This window comes from Triticum aestivum, chromosome 7B (genome assembly GCF_018294505.1).
Source record: "Triticum aestivum cultivar Chinese Spring chromosome 7B, IWGSC CS RefSeq v2.1, whole genome shotgun sequence".
NCBI classification, from domain to species: Eukaryota; Viridiplantae; Streptophyta; class Magnoliopsida; order Poales; family Poaceae; genus Triticum; species Triticum aestivum.
Window position 1 is genome coordinate 38,678,692 of NC_057813.1, and position 16,394 is coordinate 38,695,085.

At 41.5% G+C, this 16,394-nt stretch overlaps 1 long non-coding RNA gene across 4 annotated transcripts; it reads left to right on the forward strand.

Moving 5' to 3' along the window:
• Nucleotides 1-576: 576 nt before the first annotated feature.
• Nucleotides 577-14,669, forward strand: LOC123161206 (uncharacterized). Of its 4 annotated transcripts, XR_006480602.1 has the most exons (9): nt 577-935; nt 1,071-1,130; nt 1,207-1,284; nt 1,353-1,424; nt 6,922-7,098; nt 7,217-7,420; nt 7,794-7,904; nt 7,979-8,058; nt 8,324-14,669. It is a non-coding gene; the product is annotated as an uncharacterized lncRNA (long non-coding RNA). The 4 variants fall into 4 exon arrangements; XR_006480601.1 differs by having other exon boundaries at nt 1,207-1,424; XR_006480600.1 differs by having other exon boundaries at nt 1,353-7,098.
• The last annotated feature ends 1,725 nt before the right edge of the window (nt 14,670-16,394 follow it).

Genomic DNA, 16,394 nt, shown 5'->3' on the forward strand with positions numbered 1-16,394 from the left:
TTGCACAAACTCGGAGTCCAGGACGAGCTTCGTCGACGGCTCCTCGAGCGAGCTTGCCGAGATGATCTTGCTCTCGCATGACCCCGGCGTGGACATGGAACCTCACTGACCATGCTGCTGCTGCGGCGGCGCCACGGCAGAGCACCGGCAACGTCAACAACGAACAGCCTTCGTCTTGACTGATTCCTGCAAAGTAATAAGATTGTCTGAACTTGTGTATGTAACCCTTTCTGGATGTTCAAGTACCTCTGCCTGAAACGAAACAATAGAATTACTGTAACAAATAATTCTCGGTGATTGCCTCCTTGTGTTTACTTGCGCTGACTGGGGTTATGGGGATATGGCCTGTGATCTGATCTGGTCGTCGGGGATCGAACCTTTCGTTTAGAATCTCCCGTCCCGGCAAATGACGGTGAACAGGGGAGGCATCGGTCCATCTGGTGCGTCGATCTTCACTTCATCCATGGGGGCGCATCGTAGCCGTCCATCTCCCACTCGGCGTGCATCTTCGCCTCGAAGCAATCTTCAGCGTCGATTTCTCCGGGCTTTGTCAGTTTCGTCAGGTGCGGAGAAGCAGGGGCCTGACAACCGACCCCTCCCGAATAAGTAGATCACCGCTACGGAGGCGATCTTGTGGTTCGGCCGAGCCAACCAAACCCTAAGAATGGCGCAGGACGAGGCGTCGAGATCCAGGTCGAGGGCGGCGGCGGCGGCGGCGGCGGGCCGGCGATCTCGACGCTGGGATGGCCTCTGGGCAATTGGGGCATGGTGGTGTGCGGCGTCTGCCTAGGTCTTGGGCGGCTCTGTGCCCGGAGCTGTGGCCGGTGATCGCGGCGGCGCTGCAGTGGGTGGCCGTGCATGGGCTGCTACGTGACGTGACGGCATCGCTGCTGTTCGAATTGAAGTTTGGTTGTGTGTGAGTGCACCGGGAGGAGGTGAGCAACCCCAATTCCAGGGATTTCCATTCCAAAATTACAATTACCTTCCATTTAGGTTTCCCTTGGTCATGCTCTTTCCAAATTGCTTTGCCATGCTCCTCCCAAGTAACTAGTTTGATGTTCCTGTAACAGCTGGTACCCAGCGAACTATCACTTTTGTTAAAGCAGGGATCGAGCCTTTTGTCAAAGAAGGTTACCTACATTTTACAGTAATATGCTTACTTGTGGTTCTATTCATGTATTTAACACTGTAACTTCATTTTCTTAGAAATATATACTCCATTTTTCCCACTGTGGTGGGTGGTCGTCGATTCACAGTAGGCCGACCAGTCATGCAACAGCGCTGGTGAGTCCTGGCATCAGGTTTCGTTGACCGTTGGCTTGCTTGTTGATGTGGACTACATCTCCTACCAGCAAGACGGTCGGTAACCAGGTCTTCGACAATGGAGCTCTCCAGTATCGCCCCCTCTCCATAAATTTGCAGGAGTATGTGCCCGTTTATCCTCTCAATATGTTTGATTTAGTTAAGAAGTTTAAGTATCTGTATTTTAGTAATCATATCCCAAGTTCCCAACAGGCATAGGCTAGGCATTGCAGTTTCAGTTTTGATCTCCTCCTCCAGTTTATTTGTTTCGCTTATAGATGTCCTACAAGCTTAATACTCGAGACTAATATCTTTTTTCCTAGTTGGTATGTGTTCGAGCAGGTGCCGTCCTTGTTTTTGTTCATAGACCGTGTAAGTATTAGTTTTCTTTTACTCGTCAAGTAGAGGCCATGGTTGATGGAAGAGTGCCCAACAATGCCGCATACCATGTACATCTTGCCTAAAAAGTTTCTTTTCTTCAATAACTGAAGCTCTTTAATTTTGAAACTGGGAAGACTTAGTTTTATGCCCATAAGTCTGAATCTTTATGGAATTTGTGGCTTCTTTGCTATGGTTGGTTTTTTTGTTAGTACTAGCTTGTTCTAATGTAGACTATTGGCTTGCATCCCCTTCATTACTAATAAAAATCCCCATCTACAAACTAGCTTGTACGGTATTATTTATTGTGTTCCTTAAAAAAAACTGTACGAATTTTGTCATGGATGTAAATTATCATTTGAAGATTTTAAATTCAAAATCCTAGAGATTTATGTTTACTTCTTGTTTAGGAGGAGAAATCAGAAGTTTAAGGTTCCGTTTGTTCTGGTAGATTTTTTCTAATTTGAAAATTTACATAATTCTAATAGTTTATGTTCTCTTTGGTTTACTAATTCATTCAGATTCAGAAATTACAGTGTGCAATACCTTTATTTTTCTAGTCCTTTTTTAGTGTGATGTTGTAACATGTCATTTTTGTACTTATATATTTATCGAAGTAATGAATGTATGATTGATAAGTGTCTAGAGGGGGTGATTAGACTACTAAGCACAATAATGGACTCTTTTCCCAAGTTTTAATTTCTTGTCAGAGTTTAAGCTTTTCTAGCAAGCTATAGAGCACCCTACACATGCAAGTCTAGAGTATAGAGCGGAAAGTAAAAGACAAGGAGGTAGAGTTGATAGAATCGCAAACACAATTGGCTTGGTGAAGATTTTTTCTGTAATTAAGATAGTTGGCGTTATCTTACATCCACGCTGATGGAGACTTCGATCCATGAAGGATATAAGAGCACAAAGATCTTGGTTGCGAGATTTCACGGAGGAATGGTCCATTTCGGACACTCACCTATGACGTGTCCACGAAGGAGCAACCACACCTATTCCACCATGACTTACGCCCACGAAGGACTAGCCTCCACTATGGTAAATCTTCAGGAAATAGGCGATCTCCGGGCCCGTACAAACTTTTGGCTTCTTCACAAACTTGAAGACTCCCAAGTACACCTAGTCGATTTAGGAGGCGCACACCCTCTGAAAGTAGCAAGATAGCGGTTGATTAGACAATGAATCCCTTGCTTTTGTGTTTCAAAAGATAATCTCCTCAATACTCAAATTCTCAAGATTTGGCTATGGATTTGAATAGGTAGGAGTGGAAAGAAAGAGGGGACTAGATCTCAAAGGGTTTGATTGGATGGTTGGAGTAGATGTTCCTTTGAAATCAGCACAAGGAGGTGGAGTTCTCAAAACAAATGATTGGAGTGGAGCTTGCTTGAGTTGAACTGGTGGGATATGTGGGGGTATATGTAGGCTGGACCAGAAATCTGACAATTACTACACACATTTTTGCAAATCTCAGAGGCTCCGACTGATTTGCTCGGTGGCTCCGTAATGAACAAAAGAGTCAACTTTTAGATGCATCAGTAGGTCCAAATGAAATAAAATGGTGGCTTCGAAGTGAGTACCTCAGTGGTGGCACACTCTTTGTTTACGCTTCAGAAGTTTCGAGTGGAATGGGTCGGAATTTTTGACGTGGAAACAAAGTTTTCCCGGTTGCTTCAGTGGCTCCAAATGAAATGTTGGAAGCTCTGATTGAACTAGGCGTTCGGAATCCATCTGTTTCGGTGGCTCTGAGTAGAAATGCTTTAGCAACACCGAGTTGCATGGAATTAGCTACATATAGTTTAAAACTTTGAGGAGTTTTGGAGTTTGATCTCTAAGCACATGGAGCAAAAGACTCAAATTCACATCCTCGTCCCTTTTGATAGTATCGGCATATGTCTGGACTCAATGTGATCATGGATCACTAAAATGAAAGGGGTAGAATCCTTTAGCTTGTCCAATACTTGACTTTAAGCATTTTCAGTGGTCACTTCCATTCCAATGTTGTACCTAAAAGAACTTTTCCTGAAATATACTTTGAAGTGCCATTAGTTCTTTGAGCTTTGTTGACATGAATTACCAAAATTCACATTGGAGATTTTGATCAAATATTCAATAAAATTACAATTCATCATGATAAAAACAACGCTTTCAGAAGCATGTGGTATACAAGAGCTCCCCCTAAATTTGTGCATTATTTAAAATTTGCTCTTGAATGCAAATGCACAATTGGTTAGGTATACGAGAAACTTTTCTATAGCACATGAAACTTGGTGGAGCACGTCAACAAAAAAAATTGTGTCAATGACCACAAAATATGCACCAAAAGAGTATGTCAATGACCACAAAAGATGCATTAAAGCACAAACAACTAGCATATCCCAAATAAATTGTTTGGGAGTACACTTGTAACTAGGGCATATCCTTTCAGTTAGAATAAGCTATTCTTCATCCTGATCGATCGATCGAGCAACATCTTGCATCCAACCAAGCCACCATTCTGCCGATCTAATCGTCCTGAAAGGATATGCCCTAGTTGTAGGTGTGCTCTCAAACAAATTATATTTTTAGCAAAACTTTGTATAAAGCCATGAAAGATAGTATCGGAGAGTATGACCTTCCAATTTTTCTTGGATTTGAAACTGAAAATCATTGAGAACACAATTATTGATGTTTCTATGGATAGCCTAGATCTGTGTATGCTTACCATGCATTGCTAATGATAGCGCATGAAAATTACTAGGCATGCCATCCAGTGTGTTGTTTGTTTGCCAAATAGGTGTAGAAACATTATTATACCCGATAAACATATTTAGAAAGAAGCATTATACAAACAAAAGTGGAAGATTGGCATCAATCAAGGATCATGGTGCACCTTTTAATTGAGTAGATTGCAGAAGATAAAAAGGTGTTGATTTCTCCGTCAGGTGCTTCATATAATGATCCTCTTGAACAAACCACTTTTGCTAGGGCCTTCTGACTACATCACAAGAAAAGAGTTGCACTAACGGAGAACATCACAATGTTGCGCCTGGTAAATTGGGTTAAATTAGTTTTGATTACATTGGCCATTCCACTCATTCGCGACGCTCAAAGAAGACCAGTGCTTCTAGCCCTCTATTCATGGTTGTGTTGTTTCTTGTTGTGACTATCATATCATTTTTTCTTCACACTCAAGCATCAACCTGATTTTATCCATGCATACCCTCTTGATATGGAGTTGCAAGTGTCTAAATGTATGATCTTTTATAGGTTTACTATATGGATAATTTGTTGCGAGAGCCTTCTACCACTCCCATCATTACAACATGCATAACTGATTTATGATGCAACAAATGTTGAATCTCATAGAGCAAGATAACAAAGTGGATAGCAAAGTTGAGACATCTGAGGCTTTGTCGCTCAGTTGCTCAACTATCTGATAACATCTTATAACATCTTTTATTATTTTTATTTCTTCTTGTACTAATTGCGGAGCCAACAAAGTCTACATATAGGTTGCATCCCCTTCAACAGGTGTCCCTCCTCCATTGAGTTCACCTGATATTCCTTCTGGATCCTTTTATGCTTCTTCTGCAACTTTTGTTAGCATGCATCATCATCTCGTACGAACCAACGAGATGATGATGCATGCTAACAAAAAATGTAGGAGGAGCAAAATGGGATCCAAAAGGTATATCTATTGAACTGGCTGGAGGAGGGACACTCATTGAAGGGGATGTACCACCCTCAGTGTAGCAAGTGGTGTGCTATCTCCTAAACTAGTACAAGAAGATGTTATCAAAGAAATGCGTTTGGGAATTCAATAGTTGAGCAATTTACTCGCAAAACCCTGAATGTTTCAAACCCGTCATCCACTCTTATCTTGCTCTATGAGATTCAACATTTGCTCCCTTGTAAAATTAGTTATGCATGGTGTAACGATGGGATTGGTTGAAGGATCTCACAACAAAATATCCAGATATAACCTATAAAAGAAAACACATTAAGACACTCGTAACTCCAATACCAAGAGGATATGCATGGATAAAATCAGGTTGATGCTTGAGTCTGAAGGAAAAATTATATGATACTCATAACTAGAAACAACACACATCCAGGAATAGATGGGCTAGTGGCACCGGTTTTCTTTGAGCGTCATGAATGAGTGGAATAGGCAATGTCATCAAAATTAATTTAGCTCAATTTATCAACGCAACGTTGATGTCCTTCGTTAGTGCAACCTCCTTTCCAGTGATGTAGTCACAAGGCTCAAGCAAAAGTAGCTTGTTAAAGAGGATCATTATGAAGTATCTGACTTAGAAACAACACCCTTTTTTATCTTCTGCAATTTGTTCAATTAAATGTTGCACCCTGACGTATACACATTGATCGATGCCGATCTTCTACTTTAATTTTATAATGCTTCTTTTTGGATGTGTTTACCGGTTACAACAATCTTTGTACCCTATTCAGTAGACCAAGAACACAATAGATGGTGTGCCTAGTAAATTTTCAGATACTTATCATTAGCAATGTCCAAGGTAAGCGTACTCGGATGTGGTCTATCCATGTGAAACATCAATAACTTTATGTTCTCAATGCTTCTGAGTTCCAAATCAAAGAAAATTCCAAGGTCATACTCTCTGAGCTTATCTTTCGTAGCTTTAAACAAACTTTTGCCGGCTAATACAATTTGTTTGGGAGCACACTTATAATTAGGACATATCCTTTTAGTATGATTAATCAAGCCATGATGACAAAGGACAATAACAACAATAATAAGGTTAACAACAGGACATGACAAAAATCGTTGAAAGTATAAATCTCTACTACTTAAAAAGTAAGTAAGGTTCCTTTTCCTGCATAGGACTGCATTCTACCTACCTTTTGTCCCACCTTGTTTCTATTTTTTTCCTCCCTCGCTTGACTCCTCCATGAGAACCCATCCGGATCCTTCCTCCATCCCAAGTTGTCTGTTCCTCTCTAGCCGATCTGACCACTTGAACCAGACCTCTAGGGTTCCAGCGCCGCCAACCCTGCCCAGCTCCCATGACCCCTCCTTCCTCCCAGACCGAGCCCTAGCATCATCTCTGTGCGATCCTTGACCCGCTGCTTCGATCATCTGCTGGTATGGATGCACGGTCACCGAGTGATGCTGTTTGATGTAGCTGACGGGAATCGGACACTACGGGTTCACCATCGCTAGATCCCGGAGCCTTGGGGCTCGAACTGATGGACGTGCCGTGATGTTGTTGTTAGGAGAAGAGGAGAAGCGGACAATGCTAATGCAGTGGGCCGAGGCTGAGGCCCAATCACCACCCTCTTCTCCCCGCTGACCTCAGGTCCAAGCTACCGACGTGGGATCCAGGCCGCTGCCGCCGTCACCCTGAAAAAGCGAGGTGACTGGACGACAACGACCAAAACGATGCCCAGAAGGTGAGTCCTGTTATGAAAAGCAGGTGAAAAAATCTACCTAATTGTCTCTTATACCATGTTATGAAAAGCAGCTTAATATTACTGAGAGGCCAAAGCTGACATCTTTATCTCTAACAAGTGCAAGGCGGCTGGACGACAGCGACCATGATGATGCATGATAAGGTGAGCCAGAGGAAGCTGCATGACGATGAGCACGGCGATCCGTCGTCCTCGACCGCGGCTGGTTCCCTCAGACAGCGGGTGGCGGCGGATCCAGTCATGCTCCTCGAGCTTTCCGTCGTCGTGCTACCGAGGGCATCTTCACCCACATCTCCTCACGCCGGTTAGCCTGTCCTCCCCAATCTCATGATCCTCTCCGTCCCGATATCACACTGCATTGTTTGGACATGTGAATTCAAATAGCAGAGCCAGCTGTGGTGCAGTGGCAAGATAATTTAAGATTTCAGGCTTTCAGTTGCTGCTAGCTCTACTCTGCTTCATCCTTTCATAATGGCAATACAAAATATTCATTGCACGCACCATCCTGAACCAATTATGCGGACATGAAATTCTAACTGAATTCGATATTCAGCTGGCAAGTCCCTTTCTGCAAATAGGAAACAAAATTATTCAATTCTTCATTCCACATAGTCCTAATTGCTTCCAGTTTTATCTCTCTGTTTTAATCTATCTTGACTGAGTTTCTAAACAACCAGGGTTGCCAGCACGTGGTGTGGTGGATTTGGTTTTTAGAATTTGTTTCACAGCTATTTAACTGAAATGATGAGCTCCCAATCAAGCCAGGCTCCAGGAAAAGATAACAAGTGGTGTGTCTCTACCCAACTGAACATAATCTGAACGACTCCAACTGCTGCTTACAAATCCTGGTATGCAAGTGCAGGTACAAGGCTGGCCATGTGAGCCAGTAGGACTACAAGTCTACAAGGATCTACAGTACTGACATGGCACAGTCTACGTAAGGTATAAATCTGTGAGCTGAGAATGTACATCACCCCTTGATCATTTCTGAAATGAGATGTTTCTCAGTGGATTGATCTGTGAGCTGAGAGTGTACCGATTCTCTTCTGCACTAATCTGAATTACATGTGTCTAATTGGTTAACTGTTGTCCAGGTGATTTCCATGATTTTCATATGGATATAAGCTTGTGATTGTTCTTATTTCCCAGACTAGACCTGACTGTGAGTATAAGACTTTCTTATTTCCTCGGTTTGCTAATCATGCAGGGGGTGCCTCAGTTTGGTCTGCCGTAGGCCTTCATCGCTATTTTGAATCACATGCTCCTTTTAGTCGGAGGTGAGGTGCTCAGATTTGGAAAATTGGTTACTCTTGTTTTGTTCACTTCCTAACTTGCAATGAACAAAACAGTCTCTGCAATATTTTGTTTTTGTTATCTTCATTATATGAGCACAAATATGTCTATCATAAGATATGCTAGAGTTGACAACCGGAACTAGCCACTTAAGCATTAACATTGTATAGGCAGTATATACATTAAAACAATCAATGGCGGTGCTAATTTCGGCTTTTTTTATTTCTGGAGTCAAGAAATAAACTTTATTTAAAATGTTTATATATTCATCTGAATTGGAAACAATCTTGCTGCACCATTGAAGTTATCTAATGAGGGATACTTCTTTTCTATTTTAGCGTATCAATGGCCCCAGGAACTCGAGTGAGGAACACATCATGCCCCTTCAAACTGACATATCAATATTATCATCATGTATCGAAGATACTAGGCACCATATGACTTTCTGATATATGTATATTCTTATGCTTAGAAGTTTCCCACTTTAAAATTAGATTTAACTCACCATATATAATGCACTCAATCCAATCGAAAAGATCAAGTAGCAATTTTCCCAAAACAATTGTGTTTACACTTGTTCTCCTACTGTTTAGAGGTTGGTTTAGTTTTACCCTGTCAAAACAAAATCAAATATACTTCTCCAAAACTGGTCTAGCTTATCACATTGCGAAGATCCACACTGTTGCAGTTCCCTTTGTAAACATGTACTTTCAGTGCTGGTGATATTTTTATCACATCATGCAATTTAGATAAGGCCTGAAAACAGCCTCTGACAGAACTGTAGGGAAAGGCTGCGTACAATAGACCCAAAGTGGTCGGACCCTTCCGTGGACCCTGTGCAAGTGGGAGCTACATGCACCAGACTGCCCTTTTTTTTATGCAATTTAGATAAGAAATACAAAGAAGAAATAACTAGGTCATATCAAGGGTGGTTTCACTCTAAATATGACTAATCTATACCTACTATTAAAGGGAGGTGATATTCTTGGTTTGGTCCCGCTTCAATTAATTTCACGTACGTTATTTGGTTTCGTTACTTGCCACCCTTTTTGTCCCAACGGAGGAAGCCCAACCAGCGGTGCACTGTGGCCCAAGTCCGGAGAACTGGCAAAAAAATAAAATTGCCGATGGGAGGGTTCGATCTCATAACCTACCAACTGGCCATGCACAGTTTGTCCAACTGATCCAGCTAGAGATATGAGAGGATTTTTCTTCTTCCATTGCAACGCATGAGCCTTTTTCTAGTAAACAAAAGTCATTTAGAGCTTCAAATGTAGGAATTATATATGATCTATTGGATTTGTAACTTCCTAACAATTAGAATAGAACACTTACTCAGCAAAGCAAATTATGATATATTGGTTCGTTTTTCAAAGCAATCATGACAATAAAGTGGACGTGGATAGAAAAACAAGGCCTACCAGGAGAAGAAAGGTGAGGAGGAAGAAATGCACAAGAGATTTGGTTGCACACATAAACACTCTCGGTAGTTAGCGACTTGAATCTTCGAGGTATACCTGTATGATAATTTATACTCCCTCCATTCAGAATTACCTGTCGTTCAACATTATTTGCAGGAGTGTGTGCCCATTTATCCTCCGAACATTATTTTCTCAAGAAATGAAGCTTGTGAATTGTGAAATTGAAAAAAGTTGGTTTTTTTACGCATAAGTCTGAATCTTTATTGACTTTGTGGCTTTTTTGCTATGGTTATTTTTTTTTGTTACTACTAGCTACTTCTAATGTAGACTATTGGCTTGCATCCCCTTCATTACTGATAAAAATTCCCATCTACAAACTAGCTTGTACTATTATTAATTATATTCCTTTAAATAAATTTTTTTTTTACAAATTTTGTCATGGAGGTAAATTATCATATCAACTTTAGGAGGAGAAACCGGAAGTTTAAGGTTCTGTTTGTTCTTGTAGAATTTTCTCATTATGAATATTTACATAATTTTACTAGTCTATGTTCTCATAGGTTTACTAATTCATTCGGATTCGAAAATTATGGTTTGTAAAACCTTTGTGTTTTCTAGTCCTTTTTAGTGTATAGAAGTATGGTGTGTAAAACCTTTCAAAAATTCGGATTCAAAACACTGGGTTCAGCATGGACATGCATGGATATGGGGAAGCTTATGTACCTATTTATGTTTTTATCAAGTAACTTCATGCATTAGTGTCAGTTACCATCACTCTCACTTCATGTATCCTTCAGATTCAGCTACAGATAGAAGAGCCTTGGTAGGAATAGGCATACATTAAAATCATGAAACTTTCTGGAGAAAATACAGAAGCATTCATCATATATAATGAAGGCCTAATAAATATCCAAAACGTCGCAATATATGTCTCACGATATCTGAACCCATCTTCGTTTCATGTTTTTTAGCTGCATCTTTGTTTCCTAGCAATATATGAACCTATGTTCACTTGGTAATTGAACAAAACTGATATCTTGGTTAAAAATACTACAGCGCGAGGTAGCTCTCATTGACAATTTAGTTTAATTGATACATGCCTCAATGAACCATGTAACCTTCAGTATTAACGGTACATGCCTCAATGAACCATGTAACATTTCAACCTTTCAAAAAAAAACATGTAATATTTCAACGAACCACGTAACCTTCTTTCTTAATGATACATTCAACCCCTATCGTCTTCATCTCGCGCTGATAGCAGCAACGGCAGTGGAGCAGACAATGGGTTCGTGCCTGCCGTCGGTGTGTAGTGATGGGGCGGTGGCGGTTGGCGTGGTTCGTCAGGGTGCGTGTGACACCGCGTGTGACGCCGCCCTGGCTAGGTGGCAGTGGACTAGGACAGCCAGCCAGTCGTGCACCACCAGACTCCCTGCATTCCAGTCTCGGTCGCTTATCCAGCTATGCTGCTGCCGCTTTTTTTGTCCATGCCCACATGCAACATTCCCACATACAGGTATCCAAAGGTTCGAATAGAGAAGTCTTACCTGCCACACGACGAGGTAACATACATTCCCACCCATCATGCATGAGAGAGATATGGAGCTCAACTCTTTCCTCTATCAATCTATATGCTTCTCCCGGTAAATCCTTAGATCTTAGAATTTTGAGCCAATGTTCCTTAATGTTTTCATAGAAGCTTCCCTTTGCATATATGTCTAGATTTGAATGGATTACCAGGCTTTCCTTTTTTGGAACCATCCATTCTTTTCTTTGGATTTAATGGCTAATGTTAAGTTGGCTTAGATTTTCAGAATCGAACTTTATATAGGCATGCCTTAGCCACATCAGATGCTTAATGCTCGTCCTTGCTCAGATCATCAGAACCAGACTCAATGCGTAATGCTCAAGCTTGCTTTCACTGTCAAGAATAACGATATCTCCATGGCACACTGCCTCCTACTCAATACACCAAAATAAAGCATCCAACAAATTAGCCAATTCAAAGGACTAAAATGCAGTGGTCAAACTCATGAAGCAATTCGCCTATGACTAAATTGCATCAGGACAAGCTGTGCATTGTCAATACCTTCTTTGGACATTTCGAATGGCTACCTACAGGAAGGGTTTGTTTCTCGGTCAATATTTCCTGTAACTGGCCGGTTTCCACTTCTTTCGGCCCCTCATGATAAATGAGCACTGACTAACAAAAAAAATCAGATTTTGAGAATTATTGTTGTTGTTTTAAGTGCATGTCCCCAAAATGATAAAGGTCGATCGGTAAGTGACATTATTGACCTCACCATGTCTAACAAGGTTTGGTTAAGCCTCTCAGATACTTCATTTCTCTATGGAGTTTCAGGAGGAGTAAGTTGTGATACAATTCCACAATCACTCAGATGTTCGCTAAACTCATGACTCGGATATTCTCCTCCATGATCTAATTGTAGAAATTTTATATTTTTGCCACGATGATTCTTAACTTTGTTATGAAATTCTTTGAACTTTTTAAATGTTTCAGGCTTATGTTTCATCAAGTAAATGTAATCATGTCTACTCAAATCACCAATGAAGGTTATGAAGTATAAGTATCCACCCTGTGCAGGTGTGTGCATCAGACCGCATACATCACTATGTATTATCTTCAATAATTCACCTGCCTATTCACGATGACCTGTGAATGGCGTCTTAGTCATTTTACCCATCAGACAAGCCTCGCATGTGTCAAATGATTCAAAATCAAAAGATGGTAACACTCCATCCTTATGAAGTTTTTGCATATGCTTCTTTCTGATGTAGGTGGTATTACCAGTCTTCTTAAAACATTTAGAATTAATGTTATAGATACCTTTTGCCCATTCAAGATCCAATATGAACAAACCACCGACAATAGGGACAAATTCTTAAAACATATTCTTAAAATAAATTGAACAACCATTGCTCTTGGACTTATAAGAATAACCGTTGTTTATTAAACATGATCCAGAGATAATGTTCTTACGCAACTTCGGAATGAAATAAAAATTACTAAAGTTCTAAGATACATCCTCAAGGTAAACTTAAGACATGACTCCGACGTCTTGAGCAATGATCCCATCACCATTCCCGACACACGTCACAATTTCATTCCTTTCCAGCTTGCGAACTTTCTGTAGTTGCTGCATCGTGTTGCAAATGTGAGCAACCAATCCGGTATCAAATACCCATGACTTATAGGAATTATTTGCTAGTAGGATATCGATAACATCATTTTGTATAACTTTCATACCTTTGCCGGAAGAACTGTCTTCTTATCTGCCAAGTACTTCTTGTAGTTGTGTTTCCCGTGTCCCTTTTGCTTGTAGTAGATACACTCAGTCTCCTTATTGGCTCCACCCTTGTTCCTCTTCCGGGATACGGTCACACCAGCCCCATTAGATTTCTTCTTGGACTTGCCCTTCTTGAAACTGTCGGTCTTATTGACTAACAACACTTGCTTTTTCTTCTGCATTCCAGCTTTCGCAGTTTTGAGCATAGCGAACAACTCGTTTGCACTTTTCTCCATCCCATTCATGTTGTAATTCATGATAAAACCATCGTAAGATGGGGGGAATGAAGCAAGCACAATATCTGTACCGAGTGTTGGAGGAATTCCAAATTCCAGAGAAGCCATTCTATCAACATAGCCAACCAGCACTATATGCTCACTCATCGAGGAACCTTCTACCATCTTGCATTCAATCGAGGCCTTGGTTATCTAAAAATGTTTGGTGCCTGCTTTTTTCTTGTACAAAGCATCCAATGATCCAATAATAAATTGAGTACTAGACTGTTCAAAACGTTTTTGTAGTTCAAGATCCATGCAAGTCAGCATGAGGCACCGGACTGACTCATAGTCATCAGTACGAGCAGTATAAGCAGCTGCAATTTCCTGCGACGCATTTGGCGCAGGAGGATCACCTAGGGGTTGATCCAGCACATACTCTTTCTTAACACTCATGAGAACAAATTTTAGGTTCCGGATCCAATCCGCATAGTTTCCACCGTTTGCAACCAACTTGTCTTTCTCTAACATAGGGGCTAAGTTGAAAACATTGTGAGCCATTGATCTACAATGATAAACACAAAATTCACTTGGACATTAATCATATTAATTTGCACTAGTGTTTAAACAAATTTTAATATAAAGTGCAACCCCACTCAAATAAATATCTCTCATAATTCAAAGTGAGTGATTCAAGACCCTGATCTTATTCACAACCATTGATGTGGACATCACCGATAATGTGAACTTCAAAGGGTGCAATAAAAAAGGATAAACATCTCAGGCAATTTATAATAGCATGATATGGTATTGCCCCTGGCGCTGTGGATGTCTCCATGATCCTCCAAGGTCTTCATGAAAGTACTCTGAAGTGCTGTCATGGAAACCACCTTGGTCTCTTGCGCCTGGTGAAGCCTTCTTGCGCCGGTGTCCTCTGTAGCAAGTCCATCACTCCTGTCGATAAAATAAAGTAACAAGGTTGACACGCAGGTCATTAAACTGACAATCCCTTGGCTCCAGCCATCATGTCATACTGTGACACGCAAGTCACTTAACGTTACATCATATAACCATCTCATACATAAACTCATTATCATGATGAAGGCTATACCACATTACATGCATCCTGCAAAACCAAGTTTGACGTCCTCTAATCGGTTTGGCAAATTTTAATTATGTGGCTTCTAGGGTTTCTGGAGAACTCTAGCTACCTATGTCTAGGGGCAGAGCTACATGTATTACTAGGGGCGTCGCTGCCCCGAGTATTGCTAATCAGTGAAGGAAATTTTCTTGTGAAGGGTCAAATTTAGTAGAGTGCACTCTCCCCCCCCCCCCCCCCCCCCCGAGATCCTTCACTAGCTCCACCATCAAGACAACAATTCTTGTTGAACTTTGTTGGGTGTGTGAGGGAAGAGACTTAATTAAAAATCTCTAGCCCCACACTAAACTTCGTCAATACGCGTGACCCCCGTGAAGTTCAAACATCTTCATTGCCCTCTCATGTTTGCGATAGTTCACTATTCTTGATTATGATGAAGCCCAAAGAACTATTAGCAGATCGTTAATAGCTAGAGTCGATCGATTGTCAGAACTTTGTACAAAGCTACATCATGTCGCCAATGAACTGAACCGAAGCAACACAAGGAAAACAAAAAAAGATCATCAAACCCTCACATCCACATGTGATCTAGATCAAAATCTACATATACTCATAGAACCGCTCATCATGCCGCTGCTGGGAAATGTCGTAGAAACAAAAAAATCCATCCTACGATCAAACCAGGAACACTACGAAGATGCATTATCAATTTAGATTGGATCGTTAGCAACTCTGAGTTGCAGTGGAAGAAGAGTCAGTGTAGATTGTACTCGAAGTCCCTCGAACTGTTCACCAACAATCCCTCAAACGAAAGACTGAAAGCACGACCTCTCCATAGTTTGCAAGCGCATGGTCTTCATGATCTAACAGCACTTTGCCGTCCAGAGTTAATTGATGCTGAAAAATTAGAGGGGGAAGATTAGAACCACACTGGTCTTCTAATTATGAGGACTATAGAGGATTAGATCTAGCTCTAGTTGGATCAACTAGAACTAGAGAACTAGAGGAGGCTCCAAAACTTGTGTCTTCCAAGGGCCAAAAGCTCTAGTATATGTAGGTTGGAGGGAAGGGAGGGGGCACCACAAGGGGGGGGGGGGAGGACTCCCCTCCCTTGCGCCGGCCAAGGGGGAGGACTCCTCCCCCCACTCCAATTCACCCCCTCTAGCTTGTCCTACAAGCTAGGGGGCGCCCAAGTGTTATTGGGCCCCAAGATAGATCAAGATGGCCCTCTACATTAGATTGTGACTCAAGGTCTCAAGATGCTACTAAATCATTGTCGTGAATCAAGTTGAAAATAACATCCATTATTCTTGCATTTTAAGAGAGAAAAGGCATTAGAATTGCATCATAATATGGAATATAACTTCAAAACAATATAAATAACAGTAGTAAAACATGAAGCAAAATGGGCGTATCGGGATGCGATGACAAGAGAATTTTGGAAGATGAAAAGAATGGAGATCATGTGCTGGAGGAGGATGGAGTTTCAAAATCTTATGCCCGGTGGTGCTTTTGCTTTCAGTAATCGAGGTGGGGTGACTTCGGCCATGGTGGTGGTGTTTTTTTGGGGGGGGGGGTGTAAGGAGGTTTTGCTTTCGGCGGTGGTGGTGGTGGGGGGGGGGGGGGGGAGGTGGTGTTGGTTTCAACTATGGTGGTGGTGGTTTTGGAGGTGGAGGTGGTGGTGGTGGGTTTTTTGGAGGTGGTGGTGGCGAAGGTTACGACAATGGAGTGGTGGTGCTTCGGCCAATGGTGGTGGTGTTGCTCCGGCCTACGATGATGGTGCTCGTGAACATGGTGCTCATTCTTCGGTCATTGTTGATGAAGGTGGTGCTCGTGATGCTATGGCCGGTGGTGGTGGATTTGATCTTGGCAAGAATGATGTTGCTTGATCTGATCATGGCCGATTGTGCTTGATCATGTTGTATTTTGTTTGATTGCGCAT